Below are 15,822 nucleotides of genomic sequence, written 5' to 3'. Positions count from 1 at the left end.
GATTATTTTATTAGCTCTTCTTTCTTTATAAAGTGAAACTGAATCTATTTCAGACTCAATAGATCATTGTCTGAATGTGCATAGAACACATAGAACACAGAATCAGACTAGGAGAATCCTGGGAGGAGGAAAGGCAGAGACACAGCCGTCAGCCAGATGCTGACAAAGAAAACTGAGAATGCCTTATAGAGAAAAAGCACCAAGCCACATGGCTAAACAGAGATAAGTATTACTGGTTAATTGGTGGAGCAGAGAAAAATGTATAGCTTTATAAAAATCAATAAATAAATTAAAAATAACAATAATGAAACAAGTTTTGAAATTTCAAAAAAATAATAAGCCTGAGCAATAGACCAATTAGTTTATAAGCCTCTGTGTTTTTCTTTAAAAATGAATGGCTGCAGAACCCGGCAGGAGAGAAATTTCTATCTACAGATAACAGTGGTTTTGAGCTTCCCAATGTGGGTGCTGGAGACCAAACTCTAGTCCTGTATACAGCATTAGGGTTCTTCATCACTAAACCATTTTTCTGCCCCCACATTGCTATTACGTTAAATAAATATTTGAATAAATTTACATTCTCTCAAATATTAAAGTCATTTCAGCTGCTTCCTGATATGTAAAAGGATTTTTTCTACTTATTTAAATGTATTTCAAATAAATTGACTAATAATTAATTCTTAATACCCCAATTCTTTAAAACTAATTAAAATGTGAATGAAGGATTTTGCTTCAAAATCCTTTATGCTTTATGATGTTCAAAAATGTAGTGCAGGGTGTTTTAGGACTGTAGGTCAGTTTGGTCTTGAACTCATAGAGATCTGCCTTCTTTGCCTACTGACTGCAAGGATTAAACACTGATAACTACTCATTCATGTGTGAAAGGTTTGGAGGTGAGCTAAAGAGTGAAAAACACAATAATAAATAAAGCAAGATAATTTAATATAGTTCATAGAACAGAGAGATGACAAAACAAAAAATCACTGTGCTGTACTACAGAGTACTGAAGCAAGCAATATTTTCATGGTATTAAAATAAATATATGTTAAGAGATTATTTAGCCTTAACCTTCATTTAAGTATATCAGGATGATGAGTATTAGGAAAAGTGTGAATAAGACTTAAAAGAAAATTAAATAATTTACTTGATTCTGAACCTTGGGAGGTTTTTGTTTGTTTGTTTGTTTGTTTGTTTTTGTTTTTAACTACTGTGAAATCAATGGGTACTAGTTAGTATAAAGAAACCTAAATACAGAATTCTTAATTGTGTGTACATAGAAAATTTACAAAACATTTTAGAGGTAAGAAAATTCAAGAGACACCTTTATTAAGTGCAAATAAATTCTTTGAGGATATTAATTTATTCACACATAATTACATAAAATACACCATAATGTAAAAAGAATCTCAAAGAAAACCTTGAAGGAACTGTTGGAATTTATATTTCTTCTGCAGTATATTTCAATACAATGCACTTGACCTCTTGTTCTTTCACAAACTTAAAATTGAGATAGTGATTAAAATTTTTTCTGTTAATTGAAAATTTTTTCTTCTAAACACATTCTTTCTGGTCAGAAACGGTTTAAGACAATTAGAATCAATTCATAAAAAATAATCCATTACTCTAGATTTGGGGAAAATATTCTTCATGATTTATAAATATAATTCTCTTTAAATCTGTTTAAACATAAATCATATGTTTGAATATTCCAGACAGACAGAACTTAGCCTGTCTAATAGCTCCTTATCTTACCAGGATTCTCATGCTCAAAACTAAGGTTGGATCAAAGCATTTCTTGGTCACACTAATAAGCAGAATGTAACACATCTTGTTAAGAACAGGTTCCAAACATTACAGGTATAGTAAGGCAGACCGCAGCTCTGCCAACTCCATGCAATTAATCCACTGACAAAGACGAGATGCTGGGCTGACCTGCCTCACATCAGTCTCCGTATCAGAGTCTGTACATCTCAGTAATGAAACATTAAAAAAAAACATACTGCTAGGCACTCTATCTGACCTCTAACCTTTGCATTGACATCTGGAATACAGTTGTGATTATCACTGCCCTCCTTGTCCATAAACTCTCTGGTAGTGATTTCGTAAACCTCTTATCCTTTGTTGCCAAGCAATTTTCAGATGAAACTGTGGATGTCCTGCTTTATCTTGTAACTGTCATGAATGTGTGATTTTTGCTCTGATAAAGATGGAATCTGCCAAATAAGCATACAATGTGTTAAAATAAAGACAGATTTGAATTATTTCATCGAAATTCTGTAGGAAGTGCTATAGAGGGAATAGACAGGCCCTTTTACATTTTTGTTACGTAGTGTTTATATTCTACATCTAGAAACTGTAGCCTCTAACTTTAGAGTCGCTATTCAATTTTTCAAAAGCAAATATACATTAAGAATGAGAAAAAACTAAGCTTTCCCAAGCATGGCAATTTAACATTTTTAATACTGTTATTATATTCAATTTGTTACATAGAATCAATTTTTGTCCTAAAACTATCTTATCTAGGTTACATAGCTAAGGTTTTTTCATACTTGGCCAGATTTCCATAACAATGTTAACAGATAGTAAAAATAATATTTTTCTAGCTTTTTAAGATTACCTTGTGGAACTGAGGCTTTAGTTTAGTAATAGTTTACTTGTGTAGCAAGCTACAGACCCTGGCTTTCTTTCCCTTTCCTAGAGATAAAACGTCACCACGGAGTCAGGCATCCATGTAAGCTACAGATGCCCTTTCAAAGTTTCCACAGGAGCCAGATGTGCAGTTTATGATTACTTTAATAATGCTTAATAAATTCATTAAGTTATGGGTTACAGAGATAATGAACATCTACTGAAAGCTATAAGAACCCTTCTCCGTAAGTGTGTGGGCTGGTGATTTGCTTATTTGATTAAATCAACAGAGCTCTGGCTAGATATAGATGATTAAAGAAACTGTTATAGTGTAGTTTTATGAATTCTCATTTTTAACTCCCTCGAAATCAAAACTGACTGCCTTTACTCAATATCTAAAGTTCATCTAAGCAATATAGAATCTCCCTCACCTCTGCCAGATCAGCAGGGGCCCAGAAAAAAAATGTTCCTTACAAGAAATGGGCATCTCTACAGCATGAAGAAAAGGGAGGCCCAAAACCGAGAGGAGGAGAGATGGAAAAAGTTTTGAAATTCAATCCCCATGCTAAATAGGAACAATTTAGTTTGTGATAATTGAAATTGTAAACTTAATCACAACCATCCCTACAGGAATACAACACCCCTGGGCTTCTGAAACTAAGCATAGCAACAACATTGAAGCCAAGCTTGTCTTTTAATGAGCTCAGCTCAGCAACATGCGCTAGAGACACTGCACAGGAAAAGATATGGCCACTCTGAACCACAAAAATTCTGAGATCAAGAGAGAACCCATATTTCACAGGCCAAGAAGTTAGATTTTCATTTATGAATTCAATAGAAAGTGGCAAGCTGGAAATAAAAAGTCCTTTTAAATATTTTGAGAAAATAGTTGAAAGTCCTTATGAAGACTACATAAAATATGAACCTATCCTGTAATCAATAGAAATTCAATTGTTTCTCTGACCTAAATTTTAAAGCAGTGGTGTGCAGGTTTCTTGTGAAGTATCCTTCAGAGAAGACTATTTGGGAAAGGTTAAAAAGTCACTGAAATCTTTATGAGCACACCAACGGCTACACTGGATGTTTGGGACCCCAGTGGAGTTCTGAACTTTTCTCAGAATCACATCCTGGGTTAACATACATCAGTAAATGAGAACAGTTAGTCAAATGAAGAACTACAGAACCTCCAAAAAATAAGCTTAATATATTTAGGGAATTTCCCAGAACAATGTATAAACTTTGTTGGATGGCTGGATTCCATGACTTGCATGGCACTTCTATCATGGTGTCAGTGTGCTAAGTTCTGGGGCCTGTAATACTCCCAGCTGTACTATCTGCATGAGTCAAATGGTAGACTCTTTTGGGGGTCAGTGAGTTTTGGGCCTCTGCTACCAGAAGACAAAAATAATTTGAAGAGGACACTGTTGTCACAGGGCTTTTGTCAGTCTTTAGGTGACTGGAGAATATAGTGATGATTCATCTGTCATTATCTTTTATTGCCTCCTTCAAGAATGAGGGGATGTCCATGAAGTGACGATGGTGATCTTTATTGCTCTATAGGTGGTGGAGACCATACTAAGAGCCTTGTATGTTGTCTCCAGATTCTGGATCCAGACCTCCTTTACCTACACTGGAATTTGTGGGCAGACTCAAATATGGGTAGGGAGTCAGCCTTCTAGCTCATCTGATGAATAGTCCTCTGTGTTTGTTCCAAGGCCTGTAAGGACTTGAGGAGAAAATAATAAGCATATTCTGCCTTATGGATGTCCCAATATGGGGTGAATCTGGTCTTTTGGAGGACAAAAGGTAGGAAGTTGGTCCAACTTTTCTGGTCTCAAAGAAATATTTAGTTTATCTGCTCTGAGCTTTGGGGCTTCTGGACACAATGTAGTTTTAATCAACATTTGTCACATTTAGGGAAACATGGGGCATGAAGGCTGAGCAGGTTTGACAACCAGAGAGAGTGCCATCTCAAATCTAGGAATAATAACTAGGCCTGAGTAACTCAGCAGTTTTAGTTGCCCCAGATGGATGACCTAGTAAGTTTTGGTGACCATCTGTCTTAAGAGAGTGGCTGGAAGTACAGGAACTCTTCTGGCAGAAACCACCATTTATTTGTCTTTTCTCTGGCATCTATCCTCCATGTCTACTTGTGTTTAAGTTGAACTCTGGAGCATTTCAGGTTTAGGCAGGTAATCAAAAGCTAAAGTAACCCATTTGGCTCTAGTGCCATCTTCCATCTTGCCAAATCAGCCTCTGGGGAATATGCTTTTTGATGCCTTTTGTAGTGGACAATGGCTGCTTCTCTAGTAGGGGTAGGATTTTTGTGTGTGTTTGTTATTTCTTCTCCATTGAGGAGCTTCCTCTATATAGAGAAACCCAGGGACATAGGCCATGACAATTGCTTAACAACTATGTATGTACACCGTGATGGTTTTGCTCTTCCCTCAGGCTTTTGAGCTGAATACTGAGGTACTGGACCCATACTGGCCTATCCAAGGTGATAACTGTTGCCCTGGCATACCTGGTTCCATCTTGAGCAAAACTGTTCCCTTATAGTCCCTCATCATTCTTGGCAGGTGGCTAATATCTTAAAAGAAATCAGGAACTGCCTGTATGATCTTTTGTCTGACAAGCAGTTTCCACATACAAGAACAGAAGAAAAAAACCTAACAAAATGACCAATGGATCATGTGTTTGTTAAAGCTAGTTGCTCCAGCAAGGAAACATGTAAGAGAGTGAAAATATTAGCCACAAGAAGAAACGATATGTTTAAATCAAATATTTGAAAAAGAAGTTCTTTCCAGAATATATTTGTGTGTTTGTGCCTGTGTTTGTGTTTGTATGTGTGTGTGTGTGTGTGTGTAAATATATGAAATATATGTAGGACACACTGGTATATGCCCATTTATAGAGTACTCAAAAGATAATATATTTTTGCTCAGTTATATGACACTTTACCAAATAAAGTATATGTATAACATATTATATATGAAAAAATAAATAATTTAAAGAAAGAAATACACAAATTAAAGGCGACAATGAAATATACTATATATATATATGTGTGTGTGTGTATACTATCTACATATATATAATGTTGTAGTTTGACAAAAACTGCCTTTATAACCTCATAGATATTGATATTATCTGAAAAGATTAGGACATGTGACTGAAGAAGGGTGCTTAAAAAAAATCCCACACTAGCTCAGAATTGAGAAATGGTCAGTTATTTATTTCAGGGTAGACTCAAAAATCAGAATTCTCTGCTTGAATGGAGATCAGAAACTGATTCCTGAAATCAGAAAAGAGACCAGACGCATGCTCTACATCTGCATATATAGTATAAGCGGCCATGCCCCAGTGGGCGGATAACCACTGGCTATAAGATTTCCTACAGCACCTCTCCTTTTTGCTTAAATAAGAGAGTTCTAAGCCTAATGCAAAATTATATACAATAAGAACTAATATATTAGAGAATAATTCCTAACTAGTTTAAGTCTTTAATAATAAATAACTTGACCAAGTAATGAGAGGAAAGTAACCTACAACCCCATCAAAGGTCCGAGAAGGGAAATAATATTACTTGAGTCAGTAGGAAGTGTAATCAAGCAACTTGCAAAATGTGCAACAAATGACACAGACAACTGGCTACCTGGGCAATCACCCAAAGCCTTATTTGCAACTTTGAAGCAACCAACTTTGGCAAAGGTCTAGAGAAACTGACAGACAATTTTCAGAGGCAGTAAATTTTTCAATATTGTCTTAACCTGTCTGGCAAGATTTGACAGTTCTGCTTATCCATTTCTGGATACCATGTGCCTTGTCAGTGTTTGAGACATGGGTAGATATTCCCAAAGACCAGTTTTGCCAAGAAGAAAACAAACACCAAGTGGACTATCTTCGGTGCTCAACATTCTCTTGGGAATAGATGAGTGCTGCCAGGAGCAATCATGACTCACTTCAACAGAACCCTAAGTTATTTAAATGCCATTTTCTAAATTCTTTTAGCTTTCTGTCCCACATCATGGCTGTTGACATGAAACAGAAACTGGGAATTTTTGTGTTAATAACCTGCTTTGATTTAGAGAGAGACAGAGACAGTGTCCAACTCCAAAGCCAGCTATATATATATATATATATATATATATATATATGTGTGTGTGTGTGTGTGTGTGTGTGTGTGTGTGTGTGTGTGTGTTTGTGTGTGTGTTTAAAAGTATGAGTATCAATTACCTGATCTCATAAATCAGATTCCTTTTTCTCAGTGATACTTAGTGAATAGCTAATTTTCCTTATGTCAGCATTCAAACGTTCAGGGTATCTCGAATTTTTGAAGATGAGTATTTTCCTCCAAAGACAAGAACAGAAGACTGCACCAACACTTACTTCCTGTATGGTTGTCACCATTGTGGATGAGCTGTTATTTCTCTTTTTCAAGAGGTTTCTTCTTTTCAAACCAAATCTTTAAAAATATTGATGGTATCCATAGTTGCTCTTCTCCTGTGGAAACAATAGCAAAACCCCTTACTCAACTCAGCACATCTCCTGGCTTCCATTATGAGGCCAGCACATCCTTGAAATAAACTGGTTGATTTAATTCAGAAGACTTTTCTATTATTCAATGTCTCTCTACTGTTGTTGCCCCTTTCTCATTAGTGTTAAGACAATTCAAGGTTAATAAAGCATTATATAATCTACTTCTGGGGGCATTTTTCACCCCTTTCTGTTGTTTAACATATCCTTTAAAGTTTGATTTGATTTTCTATAATACCTGACCTGTAAGGTTGTGTTGTATACCTGTGATATGTTTAATATTATAATGACTAAAAAACTGTTTCATTTTCTTAGAGACATATACTGGACCATTATCTGGATTTGTGCAGGTATACCCATGATGACCATAACTTCTAATAAATGTGTGATTACTGAATCATCCTTTTCTAAGTTTAAAGCAGTTTCCCAATGAAAACCTGAATATGTGTCAATGGTGTATTGTACATATTTTAATTTTCCAAATTCTGTAATGTGGAGCACATCCATCTGCCAGATTTTATTTCTTTGAGTACCCTTTGGGTTAGTCCCTGCAGGTAACAGTGTTTGGCTATAGAAAGAGCAAGTAGGGCATCGCTTTATAATCTCCTTAACTTGTTGTCACGTAATAGAAAACTCTTTCATTAAAGCTTTGCTATTGACATGATTCTTTTTATGAAATTCTGAGGCCTGCAACACACTTCCAATCAGTAATTGATCTATTTCTGCATTATCTGGTGCTAGACCTGGCAAATCTGTATGGTATTCAATGTGTGTTATGTATATGGGACAAAGCCTATTCCTGATTATACCTTGCACCTGGACAAATAATGATGTCAATTCTGTATCATCTGGAATAAATTTAGTGGTTTCAATATGCAAAATAACTTTCTGCATATTGTGAATTAGTACTATACTAAGAGGTTCTTTAAAATACCTTAGCACCATGAGAATAGCATATAATTCTGTCTTCTGGACAGAATTATGAGGTCTTTGTTCCACCTTACTTAGTTCTCCTGATTTCTCTCCTGCCTTCCCTGATTTATTTGCATCAGTATAAAATGTATGGACTCCAGTTATTGGAACATCACGTACAATTTGGAGAATTCAAGAAGTTCTCTATATAAGGTTAAGTCTATTATTTTTAGGATAATTGCTATTAATTTCTCTCAACAAATTAACACAAGCTCTTTGTCAGGTTTCAGCTTCGTCCCATAACTTTTTTATTTTATCAGTAGTGGAAGGCACTATAATCTTTGCTGCATCTATACCTGCTAATTGACGAAGTCTCAATTTACTTTTTATAATTAATTCAGACACTTTTTTTCACATAAGTTTTTAATTTTTTTCTTGGTTTGTGTGGTTAAAAGATCCATTCTAAGATTAATATCATCCCTCTGCATTAAAATTCCTGAAGGAGAAATTCTGGAAGGCAACATGACTAGAATGCGATTAAGATTTGGATTCACCCTATCCACATGTGCCTCCTGCAATTTCTCCTCAACAATTATCAATTCCTTTTCTGCTTCAGCTGTTAATTCTCTAGGACTATCTAAGTCTTTATCACCACCTAGGGTTTTGTTTAAATGAATTATTAGATAAAGTGTTATCCAAACATCCAGTGGTAGACTGTAATTGTCTCCTAACACTCTTTGAAAGTCATCAAGAGTCTGCAACTGGTCTCTCTTAATTTGTGCCTTATGTGTCCAAATTTTTGCCAAACCTATTTTATAACCTGGGTAATTGAAAGAATCTCCTCTCTGTATTTTTTCAGGAGCAATTTGTAATCACCTTTTTGGCAAAACTTTCTTTACTTTTCAAACATTCTTTCTAAAGTATCTATGTTTGAATCAGATAGCAAAATGTCCTCCATGTGATGGTAAATTATGGACTTAGAAAACTGCTTATGTATTATTTCCAATGGCTGACTTACGAAGTATTGGCACATTGTGGAGCTATTGTGCTTTCCTTATGGGAGGACAGTCCACTGATATCTCTTAGTAGGTTGAGAATTATTATAAATAGGGACTGTGAAGGCAAATTTTTCTCTATCATTTTCTTGTAAATGTATAGTGAAGAAACAATCTTTCAAATCAATAAATATAAGAGGCTATACTTTTGGTAATAAAGAAGGCAGAGGGATCCAGATTGTCCATAGCTCTTAGATCTGTCACCATTCTTCATTTACCATATTTCTTTTTTGCAACAAATACAGGAGATTTGTATCAATCAAGGACTGATTGATTCTTCAATATTGTGATCATCTTGTCGCTCTTGTACCAGCTGTTCTAAAGCCTGCAACTTATCTTCAGCTTGAGGCCACTGCTTAACCCATATAGCATTCACAGTTAACCATTTTAAAAGTGGGGCTGTTGATACTTCTAAAGGTTTGCTAGTTGCTTTATGTTCCTGTACAGCCTGAATGTCTGGTGACCTTTGCGTATAGTACCTTATAATATTCTTCCCAGAATTATGAGTTCCTGGGATTGCAGGAATGTTAATCTGGGTATCCCATTGCTGCAACCAGTCATGACCCCATACATTTACTGTAATATTAGCCACTTATGGTTTCAACTTCCCTCTTTGACCTTTTGGCCCAATACAGTCAAAACATCTTGTGCTTTATTTAACTTGAGATACAGTTCTAATTCCTAGTAATTGAACATCTGCCTCTTGAAGAAGTCAATTTGGATGCCAAGATTATGGAGTAATAATATTCACATCTGCACCTGTGTCTATCAAACCAACAATTACAATGCCATTTATACACACTTTTAGCTTTGTTCTTTGATCATTTATAGAATTCTTCTAGAATATACATTTCCTATTTCCTATTGAAATTTTTTGCTTATCCTCTATGTTTATGGCATCATCTAGAGCAGGATGGTCTTTTATAGATGGCTCTAGATTTTTTAAATTTTCTTGATGAAACATGTCCTCCACAGTTATTGGGAATGACTGGACCACTTTTGGCTTGGGGACCTGCGAGAGACCCCTCAAGGAGTTTCTCAATGGTATTGGGTTGCCTTGTCTGTCTTTTGTTGATTTTCATTCATTGGTCCAATGTCATATCCTTTGCCACACCTTCTACATATACCTGAAGGCTGAGTTCTCCTATTCTTGCCATTTCCAGAGGAGATATTATTTTTTAAAAATTTATTTATTAAAAATTTCCACCTCTTCCCCGCCTCCCTTTTCCCTCCCCCTCCCCTCCGCATTTCCCCTTCCCTCTCTAGTCTTAAGAGCAGTCAGGTTTCCCTGCCCCGTGGGAAGTCCAAGGTCCTCCCCCTCCATACAGGTCTATAAAGGTGAGCATCCAAACAAACCAGGCTCCCACAAAGTCAGTCCATGCAGTAGAATAAAAACCCAGTGCCATTGTCCTTGGCTTCTCAGTCAGCCTTCATTGCCAGCCACATTCAGAGTGTCCATTTTGATCACGTGTTCCATCACTCCCAGTTCAGCTGGCCTTGGTGAGCTCCCATTAGATCAGTCCCACCGTCTCAGTGGGTGGGGCACCCAGAGGAGGTATTATTGCTAGAAATTCCTTGTCTACAATCTTTTCTCTGATGTCCTATTCTAACACAATTAAAACATTTGGCATTTTGATGTCTCCTCATTCCTTTGGAAATTGCTTCTTCTACACAAGATTCAGTATTACAGTCAAATGTTTCAATGTTAATTGTATGCAAGATCATTTCATCCATAAGTGCTGATCTAACCTTTAAAGGCCCAAGTATCTTTCTGCATTCTAAGTTGCATTTTCAAAAGCCATAGATTCAACAAGTACTCTTCTAGCATTTGGTTCTGTTACTCCTATTTGTACAGCCTTAGTTAATCTTTGTAAAAAGTCAATAAAAGGTTCTCTCTAGCCCTGTTTAACCCTTGCATATGATTCAATTTTTATTTCTCAGTTCTTGAATCCTGTCCCAAGCATTTAAAGCTGTTTTGTCATAGGTAAAAGATTTCTTCATCGTAAAGGGCCTGAAATTTTGGGTCATCATAAGTGGCTTCAAAAAGAATTCAAACTTGGGAAGTCACAAGGCATTTTGCTTTTCCCTGTTATTCTAAAATTTTTGCCTGTTCTCTGAAATAACATCTAAACATTAATTGAGGCCCAACAATCAGGACTGCTGAAACTAACTCAATCCAGTCATGTGACATTGCTTTAATGCTAGAAGATCATGTCTTTATCATCTCCCTAACAAATGCGGAATGCAAACCATAAGTTACAACAGTTTGCTTTATTTCTTTTTGATCATTCATTCCTATAGATATTTATCTACCTTCTTTGGATCCTTTTGTGCCTTTAGAACTTGATCAGAGTAGATTACAGAGTAGGAAGCTAAAACCTTGTGTAAGTCATCTCTGACAGCTACTGGTAATGTTGAATCCTGTCCTTGTGCCTTCCTTCCCTATTCATCGGTTCCATTAATTTCCTCAGTTATTTCAAATATTTTTAATATTACTTTTTGTAAAGTCTAAATCTCCTGGCATGTGTATTTTTCTAGTGATTTCATTGAGGAACCTAGACTCTGCTCCTCATTCTGCACTTTGATTCCATGGTCTACAGTTTCTCCTTTAAAGATAGCATCTCATCCTTGGACATTACTTGAATAGTATGTAGATTGCCACCCAAGAGAGATACTCTATCTGCTTACTTATAATAACTTTTTAAGAAATTTTGATTGTCAAATTCAACAGTATGATTCTTTCAGATAACTTCTTAGTATCCTGAGATATAAATTCAATTTTATCTGTCAAATTAATGCTAGGCTTTTTAATAGTATTAATTTTTTCAGGTGACTTTTGATTTTCGTTGGTATTAGTCCTGTCAACTGGCTATTCATTATTTATCTGTAAAGACTGTATCATTCCTAAAAGTGCCATATTCTTCCTCAATGATAGAACATGGAGAAGAAAACTAACTCCCAAAACCCATATGGTGATTGAAGTATCACCATAAGCATATAAGCCTTGCACACTATATTCCATAGTATTAGCAAAAATGTTACTAAAAGTTTCAATATTAATGTAGTCTGCCATATTGATTCATTAGTTACCTGTTATGTGATCTGGTAAATTGTAATCTTTATTAAGCAGATGTTGTGGTTGCAGAGTTATGACAAGAAGCAATGCAACCGGTGGCTACAGGAATGGTCCTGGGCTGCTTTAGTTTCTGAGCCGCTTTAGTTTTCTGCCTTAGTACTGGTTAAATACTGAGAAATACGCTTTGCTTGACAAATTATCAGCAATTAAATCAATTCCATACACGGAGCAAGAAAACCAGAACTTGTGGGCAGGGAGCAGAAACTAGAAGCTGCACAAGTTGCCACATGGCAAGGAACTGCTCCAGGGAATGCAGCAGCAGTTGTGTGCATGCCCTTGGGAAATTTCTAAGTTGCCACATGCAGTAAACTCTGCTGTGGTGGGGTTCTACAAAAAAACAAAAAACAAAAAAACAAACAAACAAAGAAAAACGCTTAAGTAAAAGCAAGCCAAGTGAGTAGAGTTGGGAGACTGTCTGGGTCGTGAACTGGCTAGGCTATTAGGCTGTCCACCTGGTAGGCGTGGAGTTTGAATCTACGTGGGCATCAAATTAAGAGAGATGCTTAAAAGAAATCCCACACAAGCTCAGAACTGAGAAATAAATGATTATTTATTTAGGGGTAGACTCACAAATCAGAATCCTCTGCTTAAACAGAGATCAGAAACTGAATCTCACAGTCAGAAAAGAGACTGGACACATGCTCTACATTGGCATATATATTATAAGAGATCATGCCCCAGTGGGTGGGTAACCATTGACTTTAAGAGTTCCTACAGCATGTGATCTTGATGGAATAGATATGGTGTTGTTGGTGGAAGTGTGTCACTATGGACTTTGAGGTTTCAGAAGCTCAAACCAGGCCCAGTGGCTTGCTCTTCTGCTCCTGCTGCTTACCTATCCAGATGGAGAACTCTTGATTCCTTCTCCAGTACTTTGCCTGTCTATGTGCCACTGTGCTTCCCACTAAGACAATAATGGGTGAAACCTCTGAACCTACAAGCCCACTCCATTTTAATGTGTTGCTTTAGAAGATTTGTCATGGTCATGGTGTCTCTTCATAACAATAAATACTCTAAGACCAATATTAAAAAAGGAAACAAAGCATATGGGCACAAAACAAAACAATAAAAATCTCTGATAATGTACAAGATATGACTGCATATATGTGATAATGAGGAAACAAAACATACAGATACAAAACATGATAATACAAACCTCTTATAACATATAGTGATGGTATCTGAGAAAACACTTGACATGATTACCACATGGACTAGGTAGCACATTATTTATTTTTGCCCAAGTACATTCAAAACTTTTATCACACAAAGATTTTTATCATTATGTTAATAAGAGAGCATTCATACATGACTATCAAACAAATGAATTATCAAGAAATTCTGACTGTATCAAGTAACAAATGACCATATAATCATGCACTGAAACACTACTCAGGTCAAAATTATTATCACTTATTTAACAACAATAAATCTAAGATAAATTATTTAAGTGGAAGTAGAAATACACTGTTGACAAACATAAAGAATAGTTCCACAATTGAACAATCTAGTAAAGAGGTTTTGCTTGCTAGTTGGAAAATCCATTGTTGTGCACTCAGGTGAAAGATGGAAGTATTCTTATGAAATTATGGAAATTGTTATAAACTTGTGGCTGTTTAGATGCCAATGGTATTATATGCAAATAATATCTTATAAAGAAGTAAAATTTTACTTAGATATTGAACCTCAAATAAAATAAGGAGTAGAGCAGAGATTCAAATTTATTACAAATTAATGAGAGTGAAGGGTTAGGAGTAAGGAGCTGCCTATGTATATTATATTTGAAGTGTATTGCATGGCTGAAATTAAAATAAACTTTGTATGAATCTTTAGTCTGATATCAATAGTTCTTACAACTATTTGATGTCTATATTTGCATTAAATAGACAAAAATATTTTATAGAGAAGGAGCACTGTTAAAGACATAAATTATAACTTAGCAATGGAGATGGAAAGAAGCCTGTTCGTCTAGTCATGCATTCAGAGGTATCTGTCTGAAAAGTTCTAAATAGATAAGCAGACATGTATATGTGCATGGGTGAACTCAGACATTCTGGTGTTTAGATCAGTATTCCATGTGGTCTATAAACAGTGATGCTTCAAAAGGCAAGAAGCAAACTGCATGTTGAGGTCCAGATTTTCAATGAAATTCTAATGAGGAAATAACTCCCTGGAGAAGTTGTCACCAGGAATGATGCAAAAAAAAATATAAGCTAACCTCGGTGTCTTTCTGTTCCTACAAATGAAGGAAATTTTAGTGGGAAAGATTAAAGTCTGTTGCAAGGTAATGAATCAACAGGAGAAAGCCCCCAATGTTTAAAACTGGAAAAATATGGTTAGCAAAATAATAAAAATGACAATGTTGAATCATAGCATGAAGAAATAAAAGTTATATATCTAAATTGATAAAAAAAATGCTATTGAGTATTGCAGGTAGAAGATACTCCTTACAGAATTTCCAGTTAAGCGATTAACTTAGAAACAGAGAAAAAACAGAAAATTGCCTTTTAACAGCATAGGGGTAATTACTGCCGGCACAAAACTGAAAATTCTGTAAATTAGAAATATCCAATCTATACTCCAGGAAAACATAGATGAGGAGAGTCTTAAACTTCTTATCCAAATAATTACTATTGCAAAACGTAATTCTACAATATTATTTTTGGGACATTTGTCACGATCTTTTTCAAGTGATTAAAGTTGGCCTCACAATACTGAGAGTTGCTATGTCCGTATACATCTTATGTAAAGTGCTGACCCACCTTCTGTGCTGCTATTACAATCTAATCTAAAATATATCAGAGTCCTCAATTTAAGAAATATCATTTAAATTCCTTTCAGACCCTTCAGAGGGGCAAGTTTACACCCGGCATAGAAATACTTTTGTTACTCTAACATGACAGTAGTGACAAAGACAGGCACGTGCCACTCAGGACTCCTATCTAGATCCTTGAACACAGGGGAGATGATACAGGTGGAAAACGCTGGTAGAAACATGAATAAAATCAGGAATTTATTAGTAGTGTGTGTTATGCACGGATTAATTTCTCAAATTTGATTAACGTTCTTAGGTCACATAACAAATTAGCTTGAAAAAAACAAGAGAAGTAAATGAGAGAAATCTATTACCTCCTAAATCTGTGTATTAGTCAGGGTTCTCTAGAGGAACCAAACGGATAGAATTAATCTATAAAGGGGGATTTACTAGAGTGGCTTACAGGCTGTGACCCAGCTGGCCTGACAATTACTGACTCCCTGCAATGAGTCTAAGAATCAAGTAGTCATTCAGCCCATGAGGTGATTTTTAAAATATATCAGAACCCCACCGAAATAGGCTCTAAGGCCATTGAAAAGTGAACTTGCCACTGAGAGAGGGACAGGCAGACAAAGAACAAAAACTTCCTCCTGCATTGTTCTTTATGGAGGCTGCCATCCGTGCTGCACATAAACCTCTTTTATCTGAGTAATAGCTAAATCTGCCATGCAGAGCACTGCACAGTCTAGAATCCTCCATGCTCTCCTGCCTGAGCAGGCTTAGTAGACCTGATCCTGCCA

This window comes from Myodes glareolus, chromosome 6 (genome assembly GCF_982192425.1).
Source record: "Myodes glareolus chromosome 6, mMyoGla1.1, whole genome shotgun sequence".
Taxonomy (NCBI): domain Eukaryota; kingdom Metazoa; phylum Chordata; class Mammalia; order Rodentia; family Cricetidae; genus Myodes; species Myodes glareolus.
Note: the sequence above shows the minus strand (reverse complement) of the source record.